This window comes from Canis lupus, chromosome 14 (genome assembly GCF_048164855.1).
Source record: "Canis lupus baileyi chromosome 14, mCanLup2.hap1, whole genome shotgun sequence".
Lineage (NCBI taxonomy): Eukaryota > Metazoa > Chordata > Mammalia > Carnivora > Canidae > Canis > Canis lupus.
The window spans coordinates 52,812,756-52,839,092 of NC_132851.1; the positions used below are offsets into that span (position 1 = coordinate 52,812,756).

Consider the following 26,337-nt stretch of genomic DNA (forward strand, 5'->3'; position numbering starts at 1 on the left):
CAATGCCAGCTAGTGAGACCACATGGGAAGTCAAGGAAGTACCTTAAGGAGAAAAAGCGTCTTGTGGTTGCATATTTCAGAACTCTATAGCACATATTCACTTCCAGAAGAAAACAAAAAGCCTCATCCTGAGAAAAATCTGCAGTTAAGTGTAGAATTGTCACTGTGAATTGAGAAGAAAGAAGGTGCAAAAGTGTGTGGGAGTGCCCAGAGGTGACTGATCTCATAGTTTCTACCAAATATGTCTTCTAAAAGTGACGGCTTCACATTTGAAGAAAGGACTGTGTCTCTTGGTGACAGCAGACTGTAAAAAAATATCAAAGAAAACCCAACTTATCAGTAGAAGTCCCCATGAAATAGAATAGGTTCTAAGGGTCACAGGAGGGATGGCTACACAGAGGTGGCATGAATTACCACTGTAATAACAGATGAGGGAAACCTGAAACTGTGAAGCCTGAAAAGCTCCCCTCTTTTTACACTCCACTGAAACCTCCTGCTATTAGTGCAGGGGAATTAATTCAGTCCAACACAAGCGCTGGAAAAGGAATACTCAAAGCTCCATAGAAGTAGGTTTTCACAAAATATTTTAAAAGATCAATAGGACAATCCTAAAGATGAAAAAAATCACCAAAAAAAAAAAAAAGGTTTCGATAACAAAAACATGATAACGTATTTTCAACACATTTTTGTTTATAATGACGCAGTCAGGTTTATGAAGTAACACCAAGGGTAAACATCCAGAAACTCAAATAACAGTAAATCAGAAGTAGAATCTAATGACAGGACAGCAGTGGAGTGTGAAGTGAATTCAGACAAAATGAAAAGAAAGGAGGAAAAAAAATCATAAAGAATATATAAAAGAAACACAAAAGAAAATAGACCTGATAGCACAATGAGAACGCAGAAGATAAAAAAATATTGCTACAATTTTATATATAAAGAGAAAGAATATAGTGAATTGAAGTTGACATTATAGATATAGATCATAGGAAAGGGAAATCGAAAGTATGCATATTAGGGTTGACACTGAAAAAAGAAAAACAATTTAAAATAAATTTCCTAAAATATCCTAAATTTGGGGGTTCTTCATCTACAGCACAAAATCCACCATATACAGGATGATATCCAGCTCATATAGCATAAGGGCAAAGGGGAAAAATGCAGTTGTTTCTGGGAAGGAGGATAACAATCTATCTATGCCCCATAAATCTCATGTCTATTTTCAGGATAATATGAATAAATAAATATATATTTAAGTATTATTCATAATATTTAAATAATTCACTTTTTGTTACTAGAGGGATTTCCACTCTAGGTTCCTGAGGATGACTAACATAGCACCAGATACTTGACAGATGAGATCGACAACAGTTTATTTATTTATTAGTCATATATACTCAAAACTTAAGGATTTACAGCAGTGTAGCATCTTATAAAACTAAAAAAAAAAAAAAAAAAAAGAAAAGAAAAAAAAAAAAAGTTCCTGAATTCTGGTCTAGCAGGTAAAGAACTTGGAAGTCCTTATTCTGTCCTAACAACAAATAAAAACAAAAAGAAGCTGAAAGATTAACAACTTTTCTTAATCTATCAATGAAGCTATTGGGCAAAACTCTGCCCCCATAATTGGAGAGACAGGTGAATACAGAGAATTCCAAGTTATTGAAGGAGAACCCACGAGCAGAAATCTCTGTGGGAACAGTGTTAATATGGGAAAACCAAATTGTAATTGACAAGTTGGCAGAGACTCACTGTGGACAACTCTGAAGGTTAAAAACTCCAGGAAACCCAGACATGGTGGGGAGAGTGCCCTTACTTTTGTGAGTTTTACCTCCAGAAAATTTCCAAAGTGAATATCAGAGAAAAATCCCCTCCTGCTTCTGGCAGAGGGAGGAGAAAAATAACCATTTTGAAATACTCCAGAGAATTTTTGTGACAAGTCTTGGCCCCAAGAAACACTATTTTGCTAAAGCCTGAATTATTGAGGCTTTTTCAGAGCCTGACTGGCATCTGGAAAGGGACAGACACTACTCTAGCCTACTCTAGCCCTCTTATCCTAAGGGAGGAAAACAACTGCAAGGCATTAGTTAAGTTTGGGGTACAGAGGTACTAGACTGAGAATCATAGGACAAAAGAATATGTCTTAACATGCCTTTCCACCATGTTACTAATAACCAATAATAGTAATACTAGCCTAATAACCAAAACTCTTTTTAAATAGTACATCATGTATGAGCATCAAGAAAAAATTACCAGGCATACCAAAAGGCAAAATAATAATAATAATAATAATAATAATAATAATAATAAATAACAATTTAAAAAGACAGTTTAAGCATCAGACCAAGACAGGGCAGAAATGTCGGGATTTTAAAACTGAGAATTTTTAAACACCTATGATTGGGGGCACATGGGTGGCTCAGTGGTTGAGAGTCTGCCTTTGGCTCAGGGCATGATCCCAAGGTCCTGGGATTGAGTCCCACATCAGGCTCCCTGCAGGGAGCCTGCTTGTCCCTCTGCCTATGTCTCTGCCTCTCTCTGTGTGTCTCTCATGAATAAATACATAAAATCTTAAGAAACCCACCTATGTATGATTAATATGCTAACTGTGCTAATGGATAAAGCAGTTGACATACAAGAATAAATGGGTAATATAAGCAGAGAAATGGGAATTCTAAGAAAGAATCAAAATGAAATGCTAATGACCAAAAACACTAAAGGAAGAGGAAGTGAAATGAAGAATGCCTTTAGCTTATGAAGGGACTGTACATGGCTGAAGAAAGCCTCTGAGCCTAAGGATGTGTCAATAGAAATTTTGAAAACTAAAACATAAATAGGAAAAATCCTGGAAAACAAACAAACTATGTCAGAGTTACCAAGAACTGTGGGACAACTACAAAATGTGTAGCTTATGTGTAATGGGAATACCAGAAGCAGAAAAAAGACAGAATGGAGTAGAAAAAAAGTGTATTTGAAGCAATAATTATAGAGAATTTCCTTTGAGTTAATGTCAGACACCAAACTATACATCAAGTAAGCTCAGAGAATGCTATACAGGATAAATGAAAAAAAGCTCAAACTTACATAAAGCAAAAACAAAATCTACCTCTAGACATATCTCATTTGAATTGCAGAAAATAAAAAAAAAAAAAAAGGAATTTTGAAAGAGGCCAGGGAGGAAAAAATGTGTTAACTATAGAATAGTAAAAATATAGATTACTTCTCCTTAGAAGCCATACAAGCAAGAAGAAACTGATGTGAAATATTTTAATTATTGAGAGGGGAAAAAGTAGCAACTTAGATTCTGTACCCTGCAAAGCTATCCTTCAAAAAATGAGGGAGAAATAACTTCCAGATAAACAGAATTGAGAGGATTTGTTGCTAGGTGACAGTAGACCTGTCTTGCAAGAAATGTTAAAAAGAATTCTTCAGAGAGAATGAAAATAATATAGGCCAGGAGCTTATATCTGTATAAGGAAAAATGAAGCATCAGAAATGGTGTAAGTGAAGGAACAATAAAAACTTTTTTTGCTATTATACTTAATTATATATATTATTACATATAATATATAGATTATTTCTATAATATGGCTATTATATACAGATATGTATAGAGAGATATCTATATAGATGTTATTGTGTATATGGATATTATATATTATGTATAGATAGATAATCATACATTTATCTATTTATTTATGATATGAATGACAGCAATGTTACAAGGAATAGGAGTGAAGATTTAGGATTATTTTGACATTTCTTGATACCCAGATATGATGTACTATATTTGCCCATGGTGTAGTGTTATATGAAAGAGAGTTTGGATTATTCATCTTGCAAATTCTATGGCAACCACTAAAAAATGGAGAAGAAGGAGAAGGAAGAGAAGAAGGAGAAGAAGGAAGAAGAGGGGGAAAAAAGGAGGAGGAGGGAGGGGAGAGTAGTAGGAGGAGAAAGATGTGATACAAAAGGGGAGAAAAAATACAACATTAAATGTCCAATTATACCCCATCAAACTGGCAAACAGTAGAAGACAAATTAGGAACAAAGAGAAAGGGCAACAAATACAAAACAGTAACAAATATGATACATATGAAGATGACTATGTGAATAATCACCTTGAACATTAGTAGCCTAAATGTAACATTTAAAAGCCAGAAATGTCAGAGTGGATCAAAAACCCAGACCCAACTATATGTTGTCTACACCAGATCCACTTTAAATTAAAAAAATACATATGGATTAAAAGTAAATAGATGTCTTCTGCCTATTTTCTTGACTGCAACATTTGTTTTTTAAATGTTGAGTTTAATAAGGTCTTTATAGATCTTGGGTACTAGTCCTTTATCTGATATGCCATTTGCAAATATCTTCTCCCATTCCATAGGTTGTTTTGAGTTTTATTGACTGTCTCCTTCCCTGTGCAGAAGCTTTTTATCTTGATGAAGTCTCAGTAGTTCGTTTTTGCTTTTGTTTCCTTTGCCTTGGGAGACATGTCTAACAAGAAGACATTAACAGACATTCCTCCAAAGAAGGCATACAAGTGGCCAACAGATACATGAAAAAAATGCTTCACACCACTTGACATCTGGAAAATACAAATCAAAACCACAATGAGACACTACCTCACACCAGTGAGAACGGCTAAAATTAACAAAACAGGAAACAACAAATGTTGGCAAGGGTTCAGAGAAAAGGGAACCCTTGTACACTGTTGGTAGGAATCCAAACTGGTACAGTCACCCTGGAAAACAGTATGGAAGTTCTTCAAGAAGTTAAAAATAGAGCTACCCTATGACACAGCAATTGCACTACTAGGTATTTACCCCAAATATACAAATGTAGTGATCTGAAGGGGCACTTCAATGTTTATAGGAGCGATGTCCACAATAGCCAAACTGTGGAAAGAGCCAAAGTGTCCATTAACAGATGAATGGATATATATTACTCAGTCATCAGAAAAGATACTTACCATTTACATCAATGTAAGTGGAACTAGAGGGTATTATGCTGAGTGAAATAAGTCAATCAGAGAAAGACAATTATATGGTTTCACTCATATGTGGAATATAAGAAACAGTGCAGAGGATCATAGGGGAAGGGAAGAAAACTGAATGGGAAGTCATCAGAGAAGGAGAAAAGCCATGAGAAACTCCTAACTGTAGGAAAGAAACTGAGGGTTGCTGGAGGACAGGTGGGTGGGGTGATGGGATAATTGGGTGATGGGTATTAAGGAGGGCATATGATATGATGAGCACTGGGTGTTATATGCAACTGATAAATTATTAAACACTACATCTGAAAGGAATAATATACTACATGTTGGCTAATTGAATTTAAATTTTAAAAAGTAAATGGATGGAGATAGACATATCATGCTAGCACTAATAAAAAAGGGGGGAGAATCTATGTTAATCTCAGACATAGCAGACTTCAGAGCAAAGAAAGTTATCAGGGACAAAGTGGGGCATTAGATAACGATGAGGATATGGGGAAGACATAACAATACTTAGTATGTATAAATTTAACAACAGTGTCAGAATCTGTATGGTTTAACCCATAGATTAAATAGAACTAATCCATGATTATAGCTGGAGACTACAATGCTTCTTTGTAACAAATGGATAGGTCCAGTAGACAGAAAATCAGTGAGGTCATAGTTTATCTCAAAGGTACCATCAGTCAACTGGATATAATTGTCATCTATCAACTGTTTCATCCAGGATACGTGGAACATTTACAGAGGAAAAGAAAACACATTTTGGACCATAAAACACAACTTGACAAATTTTAAAGAATAAGAAATCATACAATGTCTGCTTCCAAACAAAATGGAATTAAATGAGAAATCAATAACAGGAAGATTGGTAGGAAATCCCCAAATACTTGGAGATTGTATTCATCAGGGCTCTCCAAAGAAAGAGATCGGCAGGAGAAATTTATTTAGTTATTATGAGGATTTGGTTCATGTGATTACAGAGTCTGAGAAGTCCCATGATCTGATGTCTGAAAGCTGGAAAACCAGAAAATCCAGAAGTATAATTCACTCCAAGTCTGAAATCCTGAGAACCATGAGAGTCAATGGTATAATTCCTAGTCCAAGGGCTGGAAAATCTAAGATGAGATGTCCCAGCACACACAGGCTGGAAAAAGGAGATGATTTCCACCTTGCCCTAGCTTTTGTTTTGTGTCCTTAGTGGATTGGATGATGCCAATCCACATTGGGAAGGATAATCTATTTTACTGAGTCCACTATCTCAAATGCTAATCTCATCTGGAAACCTCCCACAGAGGGATTGAAAAATAATAATCGGGACCCACCATGACCAGGCAAGTTGGCACATAATATTAACCATCACAGAGATTAAACGACATATTTATAAACAATACCAGGATCAAAAAATAAATCTCAACAAAAATTTAGAAGTATTTTGAATTATATGAAGATGAGAAAAGGTTATCCAAATCTGTGGGATACAACAAAAGTAGTGCTTTGAGGGATAAGTAGTCTCCCATCTTAGAGAATTAAACAGACAAAAATAAATTAAAACTAAGCAGCAGAAGGAGGAGGGGCAAGACGGCGGAAGAGCAGGGTCCCCAAGTCACCTGTCCCCACCAAAGTACCTAGATGAACTTCAAATCATCCTGAAAATCTACCAATGTGGCCTGAGATTTAAAGAGAGACCAGCTGGAATGCTCCAGTGAGAAGAGTTCGCGCTTCTATCAAGGTAGGAAGACGGGGAAAAAGAAGTAAAGAAACAAAGGCCTCCGAGGGGGAGGGGCCCGCGAGGAGCCGGGCTGAGGCCGGGGCGAGTGTCCCCAGGACAGGAGAGCCCCGTCCCGGAGGAGCAGGAGCTTCACCGACCTTCCCGGGGGAAAGGGGCTCGCGGGGAGGTGGAGCAGGACCCAGGAGGGCGGGGATGCCCTCGGGCTCCCTGGGACACTAACAGACACCTGCGCCCCGGGAGATGCGCCGAGCTCCCTAAGGGCTGCAGCGCGCACGGGGGACCCGGAGCAGCTTGGAGGGGCTCGGGGGCGGCTCCGCGGAGGGGGCTGCGGGGCCGGAGCAGCTCGGAGGGGGGGTCGGGGGCGGCGGCTCCGCAGAGGGGGGCGGGAGCGCGAATCCAATAGCGCAGGCCCCAGAGCACAGGGCGCCGGGACACAGCCCAGGATCCGGCCTCCCCCGGGACAGGCAGAGGCCGGGAGGGCCCAGGACAGCCAGGACGCTCCTGCCCCAGCTGAGCAGATCAGCGGCCCCGCCCGGAGCCTCCAGGCCCTGCAGACGGAGAGCTCCGGAGCTACTGCGGGGGCTGACTCCAGGGCTGCAGAGCTGGCCCCGCCACTGCGGTTGTTCCTCCTGGGGCCTCACGGGGTAAACAACCCCCACTGAGCCCTGCACCAGGCAGGGGCAGAGCAGCTCCCCCAAGTGCTAACACCTGAAAATCAGCACAACAGGCCCCTCCCCCAGAAGACCAGCTAGAGGGACAAGTTCCAGAGGAAGCCAAGGGACTTAAAGTACACAGAATCAGAAGATACGATACTCCCCCGTGGGTTTTTTGTTTTGTTTTGCTTTGTTTTGTTTGTTTGTTTGTTTGTTTGTTTGCTTTTTGATTTCTGTTTGCTTTCCCCAACCTTTTTTTCCTTTCTCTTTTTCTTCTTTTTTTTCTTTTTTTCTTCCTTTTTTCTTTTTTCTGTTTCTCTTTTCTTTCCTTCTTTCTCTCATCTCTTTTTCTACTTTTCCCAATACAACTTGTTTTTGGCCACTCTGCACTGAGCAAAATGACTAGAAGGAAAACCTCACCTCAAAAGAAAGAATCAGAAACAGTCCTCTCTCCCACAGAGTTACAAAATCTGGATTACAATTCAATGTCAGAAAACCAATTCAGAAGCACTATTAAACAGCTACTGGTGGCTCTAGAAAAAAGCATAAAGGACTCAAGAGACTTCATGACTGCAGAATTTAGAGCTAATCAGGCAGAAATTAAAAATCAATTGAATGAGATGCAATCCAAACTAGAAGTCCTAACGACAAGGGTTAATGAGGTGGAAGAACGAGTGAGTGACATAGAAGACAAGTTGATGGCAAAGAGGGAAACTGAGGAAAAAAGAGTCAAACAATTAAAAGACCATGAAGATACATTAAGGGAAATAAACGACAGCCTGAGGAAGAAAAACCTACATTTAATTGGGGTTCCCGAGGGCACCAAAAGGGACAGAGGGCCAGAATAAGTATTTGAACAAATCATAGCTGAAAACTTTCCTAATCTGGGAAGGGAAAGAGGCATTCAGATCCAGGAAATAGAGAGATCCCCCCCTAAAATCAATAAAAACCGTTCAACACCTCGACATTTAATAGTGAAGCTTGCAAATTCCAAAGGTAAAAAGAAGATCCTTAAAGCAGAAAGAGACAAGAAATCCCTGACTTTTATGGGGAGGAGTATTAGGGTAACAGCAGACCTCTCCACAGAGACCTGGCAGGCCAGAAAGGGCTGGCAGGATATATTCAGGGTCCTAAATGAGAAGAACATGCAACCAAGAATACTTTATCCAGCAAGGCTCTCATTCAAAATGGAAGGAGAGATAAAGAGCTTCCAAGACAGGCAGGAACTGAAAGAATATGTGACCTCCAAACCAGCTCTGCAAGAAATTTTAAGGGGGACTCTTAAAATTCCCCTTTAAGAAGAAGTTCAGTGCAAGAATCCACAAAAACAAGGACTGAATAGATATCTTGGTGCCACTAAACTCATATCTGTCAATAGTAACTCTGAACGTGAACGGGCTTAATGACCCCATCAAAAGGCGCAGGGTTTCAGACTGGATAAAAAAGCAGGACCCATCTATTTGCTGTCTACAAGAGACTCATTTTAGACAGAAGGACACCTACAGCCTGAAAATAAAAGGTTGGAGAACCATTTACCATTCAAATGGTCCTCAAAAGAAAGCAGGGGCAGCCATCTTTATATCAGATAAACTAAAATTTACCCCGAAGACTGTAGTGAGAGATGAAGAGGGACACTATCTCATACTTAAAGGATCTATCCAACAAGAGGACTTAACAATCCTCAATATATATGCCCCAAATGTGGGAGCTGACAAATATATCAATCAATTGATAACCAAAGTGAAGAAATACTTAGATAATAATACATTTATACTTGGTGACTTCAATCTAGCGCTTTCTATACTCGATAGGTCTTCTAAGCACAACATCTCCAAAGAAATGAGAGCTTTAAATGATAAACTGGACCAGATGGATTTCACAGATATCTACAGAACTTTACATCCAAACTCAACTGAATACACATTCTTCTCAAGTGCACATGGAACTTTCTCTAGAATAGACCACATACTGGGTCACAAATCGGGTCTGAACCGATACCAAAAGATTGGGATCGTCCCCTGCATATTCTCAGACCATAATGCCTTGAAATTAGAACTAAATCACAATAAGAAGTTTGGAAGGACCTCAAACACGTGGAGGTTAAGGACCATCCTGCTACAAGATGAAAGGGTCAACCAGGAAATTAAGGAAGAATTAAAAAGATTCATGGAAACTAATGAGAATGAAGATACAACCGTTCAAAATCTTTGGGATGCAGCAAAAGCAGTCCTAAGGGGGAAATACATCGCAATACAAGCATCCATTCAAAAACTGGAAAGAACTCAAATTCAAAAGCTAACCTTACACCTAAAGGAGCTAGAGAAAAAACAGCAAATAGATCCTACACCCAGGAGAAGAAGGGACTTAATAAAGATTCGAGCAGAACTCAACGAAATCGAGACCAGAACAACTGTGGAACAGATCAACAGAACCAGGAGTTGGTTCTTTGAAAGAATTAATGAGATAGATAAACCATTAGCCAGCCTTATTAAAAAGAAGAGAGAGAAGACTCAAATTAATAAAATCATGAATGAGAAAGGAGAGAGCACTACCAACACCAAGGAAATACAAACGGTTTTAAAAACATATTATGAACAGCTATACGCCAATAAATTAGGCAATCTAGAAGAAATGGACGCATTCCTGGAAAGCCACAAACTACCAAAACTGGAACAGGAAGAAATAGAAAACCTGAACAGGCCAATAACCAATAACCAAGCAGTCATCAAAAAACTCCCAAGACACAAAAGTCCAGGGCAAGATGGCTTCCCAGGGGAATTCTATCAAACATTTAAAGAAGAAATCATACCTATTCTACTAAAGCTGTTTGGAAAGACAGAAAGAGATGGAGTACTTCCAAATTCGTTCTATGAGGCCAGCATCACCTTAATTCCAAAACCAGACAAAGACCCCACCAAAAAGGTGAATTACATACCAATATCCCTGATGAACATGGATGCAAAAATTCTCAACAAGATACTAGCCAATAGGATCCAACAGTACATTAAGAAAATTATTCACCATAACCAAGTAGGATTTATCCCCGGGACACAAGGCTGGTTCAACACTCGTAAAACAATCAATGTGATTCATCATATCAGCAAGAGAAAAATCAAGAACCATATGATCCTCTCATTAGATACAGACAAAGCATTTGACAAAATACAGCATTCATTCCTGATCAAAACTCTTCAGATGTAGGGATAGAGGGAACATTCCTCAAAATCTTAAAAGCCATCCACGAAAAACCCACAGCAAATATCATTCTCAATGGGGAAGAACTGGGAGCCTTTCCCCTTAAATCAGGAACAAGACAGGGATGTCCACTCTCACCACTGCTATTCAAGATAGTACTGGAAGTCCTAGCCTCAGCAATCAGACAACAAAAAGTCATTAAAGGGATTCAAATTGGCAAAGAAGAAGTCAAACTCTCCCTCTTCTCCGATGACATGATGTTCTACATAGAAAACCCAAAAGCCTCCACCCCAAGATTGCTAGAACTCATACAGCAATTCGGTAGCGTGGCAGGATACAAAATCAATGCCCAGAAATCAGTGGCATTTCTATACACTAACAATGAGACTGAAGAAAGAGAAATTAAGGAGTCAATCCCATTTACAATTGCACCCAAAAGCATAAGATACCTAGGAATAAACCTAACCAAAGATGTAAAGGATCTATACCCTCAAAACTATAGAACACTTCTGAAAGAAATGGAGGAAGACACAAAGAGATGGAAAAATATTCCATGCTCATGGATTGGCAGAATTAATATTGTGAAAATGTCAATGTTACCCAGGGCAATATACACGTTTAATGCAATCCCTATCAAAATACCATGGACTTTCTTCAGAGAGTGAGAACAAATTATTTTAAGATTTGTGTGGAATCGGAAAAGACCCCGAATAGCCAGGGGAATTTTAAAAAAGAAAACCATAGCTGGGGGCATCACAATGCCAGATTTCAGGTTGTACTACAAAGCTGTGGTCATCAAGATAGTGTGTTACTGGCACAAAAACAGACACATAGATCAATGGAACAGAATAGAGAACCCAGAAGTGGACGCTGAACTTTATGGTCAACTAATATTCGATAAAGGAGGAAAGACTATCCACTGGAAGAAAGACAGTCTCTTCAATAAATGCTGCTGGGAAAATTGGACATCCACATGCAGAAGAATGAAACTAGACCAGTCTTTCACCATACACAAAGATAAACTCAAAATGGATGAAAGATCTAAATGTGAGACAAGATTCCATCAAAATCCTAGAGGAGAACGCAGGCAACACCCTTTTTGAACTCAGCCACAGTAACTTCTTGCAAGATACATCCACGAAGGCAAAAGAAACAAAAGCAAAAATGAACTATTGGGACTTCATCAAGATAAGAAGCTTTTGCACAGCAAAGGATACAGTCAACAAAACTAAAAGACAACCTACAGAATGGGAGAAGATATTTGCAAATGACCAATCAGATAAAGGCCTAGTTTCCAAGATCTATAAAGAACTTTTTAAACTCAACACCAAAGAAACAAACAATCCAATCATGAAATGGGCAAAAGACATGAACAGAAATCTCACAGAGGAAGACATAGACATGGCCAACATGCATATGAGAAAATGCTCTGCATCACTTGCCATCAGGGAAATACAAATCAAAACCACAATGAGATACCACCTCACACCAGTGAGAATGGGGAAAATTTACAAGGCAGGAAACCACAAATGTTGGAGAGGAATAGGAGAAAAGGGAACCCTTTTACACTGTTGGTGGGAATGTGAACTGGTGCAGCCACTCTGGAAAACTGTGTGGAGGTTCCTCAAGGAGTTGAAAATGGACCTGCCCTACGACCCAGCAATTGCACTGTTGGGGATTTACCCCAAAGATACAGATGCAATGAAACGCCGGGACACCTGCACCCTGATGTTTCTAGCAGCAATGTCCACAATAGCCAAACTGTGGAAGGAGCCTCGGTGTCCATCGAAAGATGATGGATAAAGAAGATGTGGTTTATGTATACAATGGAATATTACTCAGCTATTAGAAATGACAAATACCCACCATTTGCTTCAACGTAGATGAAACTGGAGAGTATGCTGAGTGAAGTAAGTCAATCAGAGAAGGACAAACATTGCATGTTCTCGTTCATTTGGGGAGTATAAATAATAGTGAAAGGGAATATAAGGGAAGGGAGAAGAAGTGTGTGGGAAATATCAGAAAGGGAGACAGAACATAAAGACTTCTAACTGGGAAACGAACTAGGGGTGGTGGAAGGGAGGGAGGGTTGGGGCTGGGGGTGAATGAGTGACGGGCAGTGAGGGGGGCACTTGACGGGATGAGCACTGGGTGTTATTCTGTATGTTGGCAAATTGAACACCAGTAAAAAATGAATTTATTATAAAAAAATAAAACTAAGCCACAGAAAAATAATAATTAGAGGAGAAGCAATGAAATTAAAACTTGGAATCAGTAGAGAAAATGAAAAGCAAAAGCTGGTTGTTTGAAAAGATTGATAAAATAAATTTCTAGTTAATCCAACTAAGAATAAAAGAGAGAAGACACAAATTGCCAATGTTATATGAAAGAGAGAACATCAGTATGGTTCTTGTAGACATTAAAAGGACAATAAACGAGTTTTATGAAGTACTCTTTATCCACGTATTTGATTACCTAGGTGAAATGGACCAGTTCTTTGAAAGACAAATCTGATGAAACTCACAGAGGAAGAAATAGACTTTCTGAATAAGCCTATATTTATTAAGGATATTGAAGGTATAATTAATGACCTTTCAAAAGAAAAAGCACAAGCTGCAGTTGAGTTTACTAGCGAATATTATCAAACATTTAAGGAAGAAATTGTCATTTCTCTGCAACGTTGTCCATAAAATAAAGATAGTGGGAAGACTTCCTAACTCATTCTGGGAGGCTAGGATTATTCCAATACCTAATCCAAATAAAGACATTATAACAAAAAAAAAAACTACAGACAAAGGTCTCTTATGAACATGTATGCAAAAATTTTTAAACAAAACATTAGGAAGTTCAATTCAACAATGTTTAATAAGAATCATACACTATGACTACCTTGAATTTATTCTGGGTAATGCAAAACCAGTTCAACATTCAAAAATCAATTAAATTAATATGAACCATTATACCAACTGACTAAAAAGAAAATTCACATGATTATATTAGTTGATGCAGAAAAAAGCATTTTACAAAATTCCAATACCAATTCGTGATAAAACAAAACTAAACAAAACCTCTTAGTAAGAATTGAAGGGAATTTTTTCAACTTGATAATGACAATCTACAAAAACCTATAGCAAACATCATGCTTAAAACTGAGAAACTAAAAATAAAATAAAATAAATTAAATTAAAATAAAATAAAACTGAGAAACTCAGTTTTTCTCAAACTGATATATATAAATTATGTCTCAAAATCCCAACAAGTTGTTTTGTGGATATCAACAATCGTGATTCTAAAGTTTATATGGAGATACAAAAGACCCAGGATAGTCAACACAATATTGAAGGAAATGAACAAAATTAGAGGATTGACACTATGCAACTTTAAGACTTACTATAAAGTTATAGGAATCAAGATAGCATAGGATAGGTGATAAAACAGATCAACAGATAAGTAGAATAGAACAGGAAACCCAGTAATAGACCCACATATACTCAGTCAATTGGTATTTGGAAAAAAGGAAAGGCAGTACAATGGAGCAAAGGGCCTTTTCCACAAATGGTGTTGAAACAACTGGACTTCCACAAAAAAAAAAAAAAAAAGAAAAAGAAAAAGAAAAAGAAAAAGAAAAAAAATTCTAAACCCAGGCTCTAACACAGCTTTCCAGATGTTAAAATGGAAAAGATTAAAAATAATAATAATAAACTAAAATGGGAGAGATTTAAATGTAAACTGTAAAACTATAAAACTCCTAGATTAAAACATAGGGAAAAAAACCCTAAATAATCTGGGCCATGGCAGTTACTTTTTAGGTACATCAAAGCCACAATCCATGAAATAAATAATTGATAAACTCTACTTCATTAAAATGAAAAATTTTGCCCACCAAAAGAAACTGTTAAGACAACGTACAGACTGGGTGAAAATATTTGGAAAAGATATATTTGTAAAATGTTTTTAAAAGTTTATTTCATATGTATGTCACATGATTCTTGCTTTTATTTGCCCAGTATGCCTTGATTCAAAAATATAAATAAAAGTAACTAATTTCTTAAAACATCTTATAATTAAGAAAAATAGTCTTTTAAAAACAGAAATACCATGTTCTATGATAGAGTCAACTTGAGAAATATGTTTACTTCTTCTGGGTATTTAACATGTTCCCTTGAGTCACTATTATTCATTGATTTAAATTTTTAATTTTAATATTATAAGGTAAAGTCACACTGTAAAAAAAATAATATATTTGAGGCATAAAAAAAAGATAAAGTCATTATTTATCTCTCCCAGCCAACTTGGTCCTATGTATAACATATTTAATAATTTGGTGAGGTATCATTACATGAATTTATTTTTAGCACTTTTTCTATTTCATGAATGCTAAAACATATTCATGTTTCTTTTATATGATATTGCATAGTTCTATAAAATTGTCTGTCAAAACAGTTTGTGTTACTTTTTGATCTTTGACAATTTTAAAGGAAAGTCCATGTCATGAATTCACTTTAAAGCTGGGGATTGCTTATAGGCAGAATAAATACAGAAATGTGTTTCTTCTCTTTATTGAGTGATTCAGTGCATCATTAATAAAATATAAGTCTTAATCCAAAGATATCACTGGATTTATTTCCATTTTAAAAGTCTAATTAATTATAAAGAATAAAATGGTACATGTTTTTCAGTAACAGAAGTGGTTAGGAGCATAGGCTCTGGAACCATTGCACATTGATCTCAAATTGCTTCTAAATGTCATTGAATAAATAAAATAAAATTTAAAAATCTTTTGCATATTAAATGGCTTCTCAATGCTTTAGTTCTACCCATGAAGTAGGAATAACTATAGTTCCTGCATTTAGGGGTTGTTGTAAGTAATGACACTATACAGGAAGCATTTATAACACTTTTTGGCACTTTTAAAGAAATGGTCCCTCTTTAAAATATGTATATACTTTTTTCATGAATACTTTGGTGGAAGTCAAATCAACAGCAATCAGGCTATGAATAATTCAATAGTAAATTAGCCCAAGTAAAAATGTAAGTGGGTTGTAGAGAAATTAGCAAAATAAATTATCATATTTCAAACATAGCCAATTTATTCTTCAGATTTAACAAAGGCATATTTTTTGTTAATTTTTAAAGGAACATATTTCAGAGGGCTAAGGACAGAAGATGATCTGAAAAATATTGGCTGTGAATACAGTGGGTGGGAGCCCACATGCTTGGTATGTTTGCCAACACTCAGATATGCTCTGTATATACTTTTGTTCATTTTGTCTTTTTTTGTGGACTGGTCCTTTTACAAGCCTATAATTATATTGCAGATAAAATAGAGAAGGGTTAAGTATGCATTTTTTTGCTATAATTCACTTTTTGAATAATCCTTCCTATATGTATCTATTCTGCTAAATAAGTCAAGACTTAGACTGAGACCCACACAGATGGAAAGATTTATGTCACTATTCATTTGATACTACAACAGCCATTTTTGACACTAAATGCAAAGCACTATCATAGACATTTCTAAAATCAAACAAATGGACTTCGATTCACTTTAAATCTATATGGAAAAGAAGTTTTGTTTACCGAAGCCAGTAATTGATAATAGACTACATTTTTAAAAAATTTTTATTTATGATAGTCACAAAGAGAGAGAGAGAGAGAGAGAGAGAGGCAGAGGGAGAAGCAGGCTCCCTGCACCAGGAGCCCGAGGTGGGATTCGATCCTGGGTCTCCAGGATCGCGCCCTGGACCAAAGGCAGGCACCAAACCGCTGTGCCACTGAGGGATCCCCGATAATAGACTACATTAATAACAGTATAAATTTCATGAAAAGAGAGTTTGAGCTTCTGTTTCACCTTGTTGACAAAACAAAACAAAACAAAACAAAAACAAAAACAAGAACAAAAAAACCTCCTGAATTATTTTGCTCCCTTTCCCTTTCTATTGGAATACATAAATCTTTTAAAGAAAAACTAACATAGTAGCAAATATTTTGAAATAAAAAGGAGATTCAAAAGATTTGTTGCTCACCCAAAATCTTTGTCTACTTTGTAAAATTAAGATTAAATAAAAATATGTATGGTCATAGAAGCTCAAGTAAAGATTTACAGATGGAATTCAAAAGTGCTAATACTTTGGCTCAGTATCGGAAAGGACTTTCTAATGGATTTCATGTTTGCAGTCAGATTTATTACTTTGAGTTAGTCTCTTGCTGCCAGAAGTATTTAATCATAGGCAAGTATTTAATCTATGAAGATTTCCCCACGATTTATTTTTTTAAAATAAGTAAAAATTATTACAAATAAGAAAGTAGATGTCTTTCTAGACTATACATTTACTCACTAGTAAATGTTTATTAAATTATGGCTTTGGTGCACAAAACAATCTGGCAAACATATAATTAGTATTTTAAAATAGAAAAATTATTCTATTGTAAGACAAAATTCCAAATTTTTAAAAAGATTTTATTTATTCATGAGAGACACAGGGAGGGGGGTGGGGGCAGAGACACAGGCAGAGGGAGAAGCAGGCTCCATGCAGGGAGCCTGATATGGGAATCTATCCCAGGACTCCAGGATCACGCTCTGGGCGAAGGCAGACGCTCAACCACTGAGCCACCCAGGAATCCCCAAAATTCCAATTTTTTAGAAGCATTGGGACAATTGAGCATTATCTTTTCCAATTTCAAGGGAAAGTAACAATTTCCCACTTAAATCCTCCCTTGATTATGCTTGTTATGTATAAACCTATCCATATGTTTTTTTCTAAATTACTGTTAGCACTCTTCAAATTATTATAATAAATATGAAACATGCTAGACATATTTAAAGTGACAGGTAATAGAATTGGTGAACTTGAATTTTGATCAATATTAATTACAAAACCTGAAAAACAGAAAGAAATGTACATTTGTTTTTTTTTTTTTTTTTTTTTTTGAAATGTACATTTGAATGCATATATACAAACTTCAGATCTGTGGATGAAACTAAAAACATATATGTGCATTGGGACTCATGGATGAGAGGGGAAGGGAAGAAAAACTCTATTAGAAGATTTAATGACATATAACAAATTTGATTTCTTAAAAATATAAATACATAAGTTCACTGACTCCCAAGTAGGAGGGACACAAAATGATTCACTTTAAACACATTGCCCAAAGTCAGAGAACATTTACAGCAACAGAGCAAGGTAGCATCATATTCAAAAGAACAGCTATATCATTTACATTTCCATACATGGAAATCTCTTCTTAAATTAATTCAGAAGATAATAGAATAAAACATTTTATGTTGTGGAAAAAAATTATTACCCAAGAGTTTTATATCAGTCAAAAAAATTCTTTTGAAATGAAAGTAAGATAAATACATTCCTGTAATTAAAAAAAAAAAAACACCGAGGAACTTATTAGGATATTTATTTTATTGTACAATAAATACCAGAATTCCTTAAGTCTAAAAAAGAAGTGTTACCTGACAGTAACAATAATCCATAGGAAAAAACAAAAGAGCAAAGGAATTGGTAATATATTGGAAAACATAAAAGACTTCATGAAATATTTTCAAATTTTTAACTTAATGTTTTAAAGTAATATTGTATAGACCAATAATTATCACAATATTTTGTTGAGTTTATAATATAAGCAAATGATGCATATAATTATAATAAAAGCAGGCAAGGAAGTGGTAGAGCAAGATTTGAGCAAAATTTGAATAAGATTACTGTATTTTTAAAAAAATATGTATTTATTTATTTGAGAGAGAGTATGTGTGTGAGAGAGTGGGGAGAAGCAGAGAGAGAGAGGGTGCAGGGGGAGAATCTCAAGCAGACTCTATACTGAGCATAGAGCCAGATGTGGCACTTGATCTCACGACCCAAGATTATGACCTGACTGAAATAAAGATGCAAATTCTCAACCTACTGAGATACCCAGGTGCTCCAGATTACTGTGTTTTAAAAAGAATTATTTACATGAATTAGTGATAAATTATGATATATATTATAATTCCTTGATAAACCACTAAGAAAACAAAGTAAAAAATATAGGTAAAATTTCAACAAAGAATTAGAATTGTATATCATTATGTTTATTTAACACACTGAATTTAGTATATCAACAAATGAAATAAAGTAGATGTAATAATGTAGCAAATAAGTAGCAAAATTTCAGGCATAAATACAATCATAGGAATGATTATATTAAATGAGTTTAGACTAAACACTCCCATGAAAACTCAGATTGTTATATACAATAAAAGTAGGATCAAACTATTTTTTCCAAATATGTTTAAAAATATTTTCAATGGAAAAATATATAACATTTTAAAATGGTAAGTGATCAGGAGTGGTTATATTAATTGATCATACAAAATAAACTTTAAGAAAACAAATATTTCTAGAGATTTATAAAGCTGTGTTTTACAATACTGAAAGGATCAATATATTGGGAAGATATAACAAGTATAAAGGTATATGCACTTGACATTAGAGTTTCACACTATTCCAGTGACACAGAATAAAAATTATTTTCAAACACACATGAACCATTTTCCATGGTAGATCAAAAGAGAGGCCATAAATTAACAAGTCTTAATAAATGTGAAAAATTTGAAATAGTTCAGAATGTTTTCTGAACACACTACAGTTAACTTAGAAAGCATCAGCACAAATAAATTGGGGACAATTTCCAAATATTTGGAAATTACACTATATAATTAGTATTTTATGGTCAAAGGAGAACTCACAAAAGAATTCAAGAAAATATTTAAAACTAAATAAGAACTGGCAAACAACCATCAAAATTTATGGTATGCAATATTTTCTTTTCTTGCCTTATTACATTAGCTACATTCTCTAGTTCTACTTTGAATAGAATATCTCAGAGCAGTTTTCCTTACCTTATTTCTGATCTTGGAATCTTTTAGTTTTTCACCATAAAGCATGATTTTAATTGTAAGTCTCTCATAGACACTTTTTATTAGATTGAGAAAGTTCCTAGCACAAGGTTGTTTCTTTAGAAAGAAGGTCTCAAAATAAGTATGTTTCTGTTAAATATTCTGAAGGAAAATGAGACTCTTAGTAACTCCGTAATTGTTTGCATGTAGAAAGCTATCAGTACAAAATATCAGAGAGAAAACAGTACTCTCCATTTCCTAAAATATTTTCTCACTATGTTCCAAATCCAGATGAATATAGAGGTTAAACTGTTCTTTCTTGGTTTAAATTGTTTCTCTCACAGTGTCCATTGACGAAATACATTGCAAAACTGAGTGAATGAGAGAGATCTTTTTCTAACTTAATAATATTAATTTTTTGAGGTATCTGGTGATCACTATTCATCTCTAAAACAAAAGATATATGTATTTTGCTTCTCTAGAAACTATGCTATTTCATAGAGATCAGCTATAAAGAGTGATGAGGTCATAAAATGGGAATAAAATCCTCTGAAACATATAGTTATTTGTATTTTATGGAAGGAAAAAATAAAATGTTTTGGACTTAAGTACTAGAAGATGCGTCACTTAACCAATATGTAATTTCGGCCAAGATATTGTTTACCTAGATTTTTGAAAGCTAAATGGTATTTTACCTACCACTTGAAACACTTTTATTATGCAAAATTTTTACCACTCATAAGAATTGTACCTGATATGAATCATGTTTATGAACATAACATTTCAAGTTCAGAATGATGCTTAAATGCAATTGATACTTTGGTTCTGTCTTACGAATGTATTTGATAAACACAGAATCTCATTTAAGTCAATGATTTGAATAGATCACTGTGTAAAGGCAAGGTTTCGACATATGGACATGTCCAGTATTAATTTAAGTGGAACAAGCGACAGTATTATTCCATTTGTTTTGATAGCCTAAATATTTCATATATTTTTATTTTTACATTTTTTCCCATAGTGTATTACCCATATCTAACTAAGAAAAATAAGTTTATGACATCCAGAGGTGATTTAAAGCAAATGCCACAAAGACCAAATAGTAATTATCTAAAAAACTACCTTGTAAATTGTTTGCGATTTTGTGGACTTACATAATTAATGTCATACCCAGAAATGAAACAGTTTGCTGAGCATTTATGTAAGCATGAGATTTTATTCATGTATTTTATTCAAGGCATGCTTTTCCAATTGTTTGGTTTCCTTCAAGAATGCTTCAAAATAGGACTTCAATTGTATACTTCCATCTACTCGGCTTTTTAAAAAAAATGTTATGAAGAGAAATTTCTTTTTCAATATAGCTAAGAGCAGAGACTGTTATATATTGAGTAAATTTCACCTCATCAGCTAAAATATTTTGTTCCTCAAGTTTGTGTACACATACACACAAAGCTCTCTCACACTTAATGTTAAAATTTAAAAACGCTTCTATGAAACAAACTTCTACCTTATTTATCTTGTCCATATAAAAACTTTTTCTCAAGAATGTTTTCTGTATCAACTGACTTCATTTTACCTTTTCAATAAAGATATAATATACAACACCCTATTGAAAATGTTCTTGTCAATTTTTCCAAGAATTCCTTTTCAAACCCAATGGCCAATTCTACGTCATTGTATCATGATTTGACTCAGATTTTGAACATCCTATCCATGACTCACTTTCTTTATTGAATTTCTGGGAAAAGCCACTATCCTAATATTTCTCTGATCTCCCTGGACCCTTGAAGTTTCTCTTGGGTGAGTTCTTCACCTACATATCTCTTAGTGTTTGTATAACCCAAGAATTAATTCTTGCTCTCTTTCTGGGATGTGCTCTCTCATTAGTAATAACATTTGTTCTCAGGCTTCAAATACTACATGTGCTGATAATTTCCAAATTCATATGTCAACTCTCATTTTTGCCCCTTAGTCCCAGACTCAATATAGTACATTTTGTTACTTGAATTTTTCACCAGAGTGTAGCTTAAATGGAATTTATATTTCCTTTTCCAACCCCAACCTGTTTTCCCAGTCTTGCTCATCTGTGCTTCATACATTTTTTATGAAGCCGTGATCATAGAATGAACCTTATTTCTCACTTTCCATCATTTCATACTTTAAAAACATACACACAAATAATTCTTCAGTTTAAAAAAAAGAGGTGATTCTTATTTATTCATCCCATCTTAATTTCTATCTTCTTAATCACTTCCAAGGATATTCTTTGTTGATCTTATCTTACTCCTATTTCTGGTTTATGGGTATATTACTTTCACCATACATTATGCATGTAAAAGAAATAAGCAATACTAATTTTAGGAATATAAAGTTTTGCATATAATTTATAAAATGTGAACACATAGCACCACTTTTAAAACTATTTTATAAAAGAACTTGCACAAGATATATAGTAATTTAGGTTTCTATATTTCATATTCACTGGAAATTATTTTCTTGAAGAGGTGGATGAGGCAAAGAAACAAACCATTGATATCAAGAGTGATGGAGATGGGAAATATAAAGGAGAATCACTGCACCTTTCTTATGAGGTACAGATAAAGTCAAGTAACTTGTTCTAGGTCACATATCAGTGGTGGATGGGTCTATGAATTCTTATTAGCTTGTCTTTGCGAATTGTCCGTACTCTGAAATTGAAAACATTCATTGAATACCTATAACATGTCACTATCCCATATCTGTTTTTATAGAAGAGAAAACTGAGGCTCTGAGAAGAGAGATCAGAGGCTCAGGGTGACAGGAAAGCAAGTAGTAGAGTCAAAATAATTTATGAGTTCTAGAAATGTTAACAGGATATCTTTTATATGATACAGTGTTAAACAAAACAGATGTGATCTTGTCCTTCATAAGGATTAGTCTGGTGAAAATTAATATTACAGCCAACGATACTATTCCAATGAAGCTTAATCTCATAAATTATTTTAAGTAGATTAAGGAAGATGAATAAAGGCAGGAAATCATTTTTTTAATCATATGTTTTCATCACTTTCATTTTTACAGATCACTATTTCAGGTAGCTGTTATGATTGAAACACTAAATATAGTACAGCCTGAAAGACCAATGACAAATTTAATTATGAAAGGGCTGCCTTTGATCATTAACCTTTTCATATTTATTGAATACTGAAATAGTCTTGTGTATGTCTCTGGTGACAAACATAGTAACTTAGAATCTAAGCATGTCAGAGTTGGAAGTTAACTGCATTATTCAGGAATTTTTAGTTGCCAGTGGCAGAAACCCAACTCAACTGAAGAAAGAATGATTTAAACACACACACACACACACACAACTTATTTGAAGATCTCTGGATAACCCAGAGAATTAAGGGCAAAGCTTCAGGAAATGGGGCAGCTTTAGGATTGTCAGAGATTGAATACTTGGGTTATAATCTGAATCTCTTTTCTGATTTGATTCTTACCATTCATGACTTTGTGTGTTTTTTTTTTTTGTGTGTGTGTGTGTGTGTGTGTGTGTTTAGCAGGATTCCTGGGAGTTCTTGAAATATTATCTTAAAAGCTTTATATCAGAGAGAAAGGAGAATAATTTCTTGGGGATCTAAGGAAAGAAAGAAGAAAATTCCATGGGTGAAAGCCAGTTGTCACAGCCCAAGGTACAAGCATGCCTTTGGTCAATCATTTTGTTCTGGGCCTTGGATGCTATGATTTTCCCAACATTGATCACATTACAAACCCTAAGTGGTCAGGAGAGTAAGTTCTATTAATAGAAACTGGTGGATAGAGATGTTGGAAGAAAAAATAGTCACAGGTTACTTCTCCGTAGCCCGACACACATGACCAACATACATAAACATATATTTCTTTTACTACTATTTTTATAATAAATTTATTTTTTATTGGTATTCAATTTGCCAACATACAGAATAACACCCAGTGCCAACCCGTCAAGTGCCCCCCTCAGTGCCCATCACCCATTCATCCCCACACCCCGCCCTCCTCTCCTTCCACCATCCCTAGTTCGTTTCCCAGAGTTAGGAGTCTTCATGTCCTGTCTCCCTTTCTGATATTTCCCACTCATTTCTTCTCCCTTCCCTTCTATTCCCTTTCTCTATTATTTATATTCCCCAAATGAATGAGACCATGTAATGTTTGTCCTTCTCCGATTGACTTACTTCACTCAGCATAATACTACTATTTTTTAAAGAAAGTCATCCCCCAGTTTCAATGCAACTATCTAATATATCTACTTATGAATGAACCCCAAAGATAGAGTCTTCCCAATGATATCTAAAAACTATGGTGAAGACCAAATTGACAATGTATCTGCTCAATGTGAATTCCTCCCAGTTATATCTAGAAGTCACCTAACATACTACAACCTATGGCAAAAATATACATATGCATGTATACTACAGAAACTGTAAGTGTAGAAGTACCTGGGTGGCTCAGTCAGTTAAGTGTTGCCTTTGGCTCAGGTCACAACTCAGGGTCCTGAGATTAAACCTTGCATCGGGCTCCTCATTTAGCTGGGGGTCTACTTGTCCCTCTCTCTCAGTCCCTTATCTCCACTCATGCTCTTTCTCGCACATGTGCACTGCTCTCTCTCTCTCAAATAAATAAAATATTAAAAAAGAAACTGTCAGTATATTAAAATCTCCTCTTTAGATAAAACAAGAAAGGATCCTATTTTGTAATCCCTATCAAATGAAACAAGTATAGCTTGTTGAACAGGATTTTGTGTTTCATTTATTGATTAGTGAGACCCTTGGTCAGGCTTTCTGACTAAGGAGATGCCCTTTTCATAGATTCTCAGTGGACACATGATAGTGGGACACAGGAGCATTTCCCAGTGGATACTATACACCGTTAGCAGCCAATATTACCTTTGTCATGTTTATGAGAGTCTGAAATTTGCTCTAGTAATACAGCAATCATAAAACTTCTTTTTACATTTTTATGGTTTCTATGGCAATGCTCCACCATAAAAACAGTTGTCTGTTGATTTGTTTGAACCTAAGTTTTACCTTTGAGATTTCTATTTCAGAAGGCAGTTGAAGGTCTCTACAACCCCTAGACTTCAGTTATAAGATTCTGTTTTCAACTCTGCCATGAAGCAAAGTGAAACTATAAGCAAACCCAGTTGATTAGAAGACCTACCTTGTTTTGCCACGGCATCATTTCCAGGGATATGGTTTTTAGGGAATAATATTCATGAAAGGCTTTTTTGGAGGGGAAAGTGGGAAGGAAGTGGGGATCTTGGTTGTCTAGAGTCTTAATTTGAATGGTCAGGAAAATTCATGTTTGTTCTATCTCTCTGGGTCTTCCTGAGTGCTGATCTTATATCCTACTGAGTTTTCTACCTCTCTGCCTTGTTTCATACTAATTTCACCACAGAGCACTGGATTTAGTTTTTACAATCCAAAGATATGGGATTCTTTCACTCCTGCATTCATAAATAACTGGTCTCAGCAGAAAAGGCATTTTTAGTGGAATCAAATATAGGAATGGTTCTCTTTGTTCTTCCTTTCTGCTCTGAGATAGGCCAGTAAGGAAAGTAGCCATTTTGTAGAAAAATCTTGTGGAAGGTACAAGAAGCAAGCAAACATCCCAATATCCTGACCTTTTTCTATCAGGTTTTATAGCAAAGTTCTCCAAAAGTGTTCTTGAATTAATATGCTGTGATGTTTAATCCCTTAGTCCTCTGGTGGCATGGAACTGTGGAAACCTTGAGCTAGTCTCTGGCCTTCTTTGGATGTTAATTTAGTGACATAAAGCAAATGTAACTTTCTTGATTTGTGATGAAATGAGAAAAATCCATATATGTATTATATAATATATATTTAGGATCATATAATATAATAATATTAATATTAATAATATATATATAATGTTATAATTATATATAATATACAATATATATATATTATCCTAAAGCTACAAGTTGGTTGATCTATTTTGATATTATAATAATATATAATAATATAATATATATATATATATATAATCCTAAAGCTACAAGTTGGTTGATCTATTTTGAAAGTCAAAAATTCATGTAACCAGTGGCTTTGCCACAACATAATAAGCATGACTGTTGTCCTAGCTATGGATGGAGAAATCCTCATTATTTGCCCTCCCACTCCCTCAATTTGGTCAGTTTTACATTAAGAGTCTTTCGTTTTATATCAAATGCCAATTTTTATATTAGCTCAAGTTGCAATGATTGTACGCAGCAGAAACTAATGTTAGCTAACAAACCAAGTGGAATTTATTATGAGTATATGAGATAATTTGTCTAATAGAGGGAAAAGATGAAGAAATTAGAGAAGTTTTGGTGACTGATATCTGGCCCTGGGACTAGATTATCAAGGAGTCACGAGTCTGACTGATTTGAGGAACACAAATACAGATAGGATATTTAAAAAGAGGACTTAGTACCATATACAAATGAAGGATAGGTAAAGGCCAGATTATGCGAACACTTTGGGTGATACAGTAAGTAAAATTTGAAGATATTCCTACATGAGAGAAAGTTATGGTTTGACCTAATTTGCAGTCAATCTTTTTTTATAACCTCTCCTTAAGACAGATTATGTTTCAGGTATTCACAAGTGTCCCCTATGTCCAAGTGTGTCACGCATTGGATGGCAGCTTGGTAGGGATGAGACAAACAATGACAATAGTAGAATTAAGGGCTTTTGAAACTTTTGCATTTCATCACTCAGATGAAAGAGAAGATGGAGCTGCTGAGTAAAGTTTTAACCAGGTAGTGGCAAAGGAGAATAATAAATTATCTTAAATCTTCCAGTTCCCATGTCTCTATTCTTTACACTGTACCATAAAGAGGCATTTTTGT

At 35.3% G+C, this 26,337-nt stretch overlaps 1 long non-coding RNA gene across 4 annotated transcripts in view; it reads left to right on the forward strand.

The window, feature by feature from the left end:
* The first annotated feature begins 3,410 nt into the window (after window positions 1-3,410).
* The window catches only part of LOC140603490 (uncharacterized), a 75,845-nt gene continuing 52,918 nt past the window's right edge, over window positions 3,411-26,337 (forward strand). For 2 of the 4 annotated variants that reach the window (XR_012006480.1, XR_012006479.1), the window contains exons 1-2: window positions 3,436-3,497; window positions 15,713-15,795. This is a non-coding gene — a long non-coding RNA (uncharacterized lncRNA). Of the gene's footprint in view, window positions 3,498-15,712; window positions 15,796-26,337 lie in introns of all 4 variants that reach the window. The other 2 variants (XR_012006481.1, XR_012006482.1) reach the window with 2 other exon arrangements.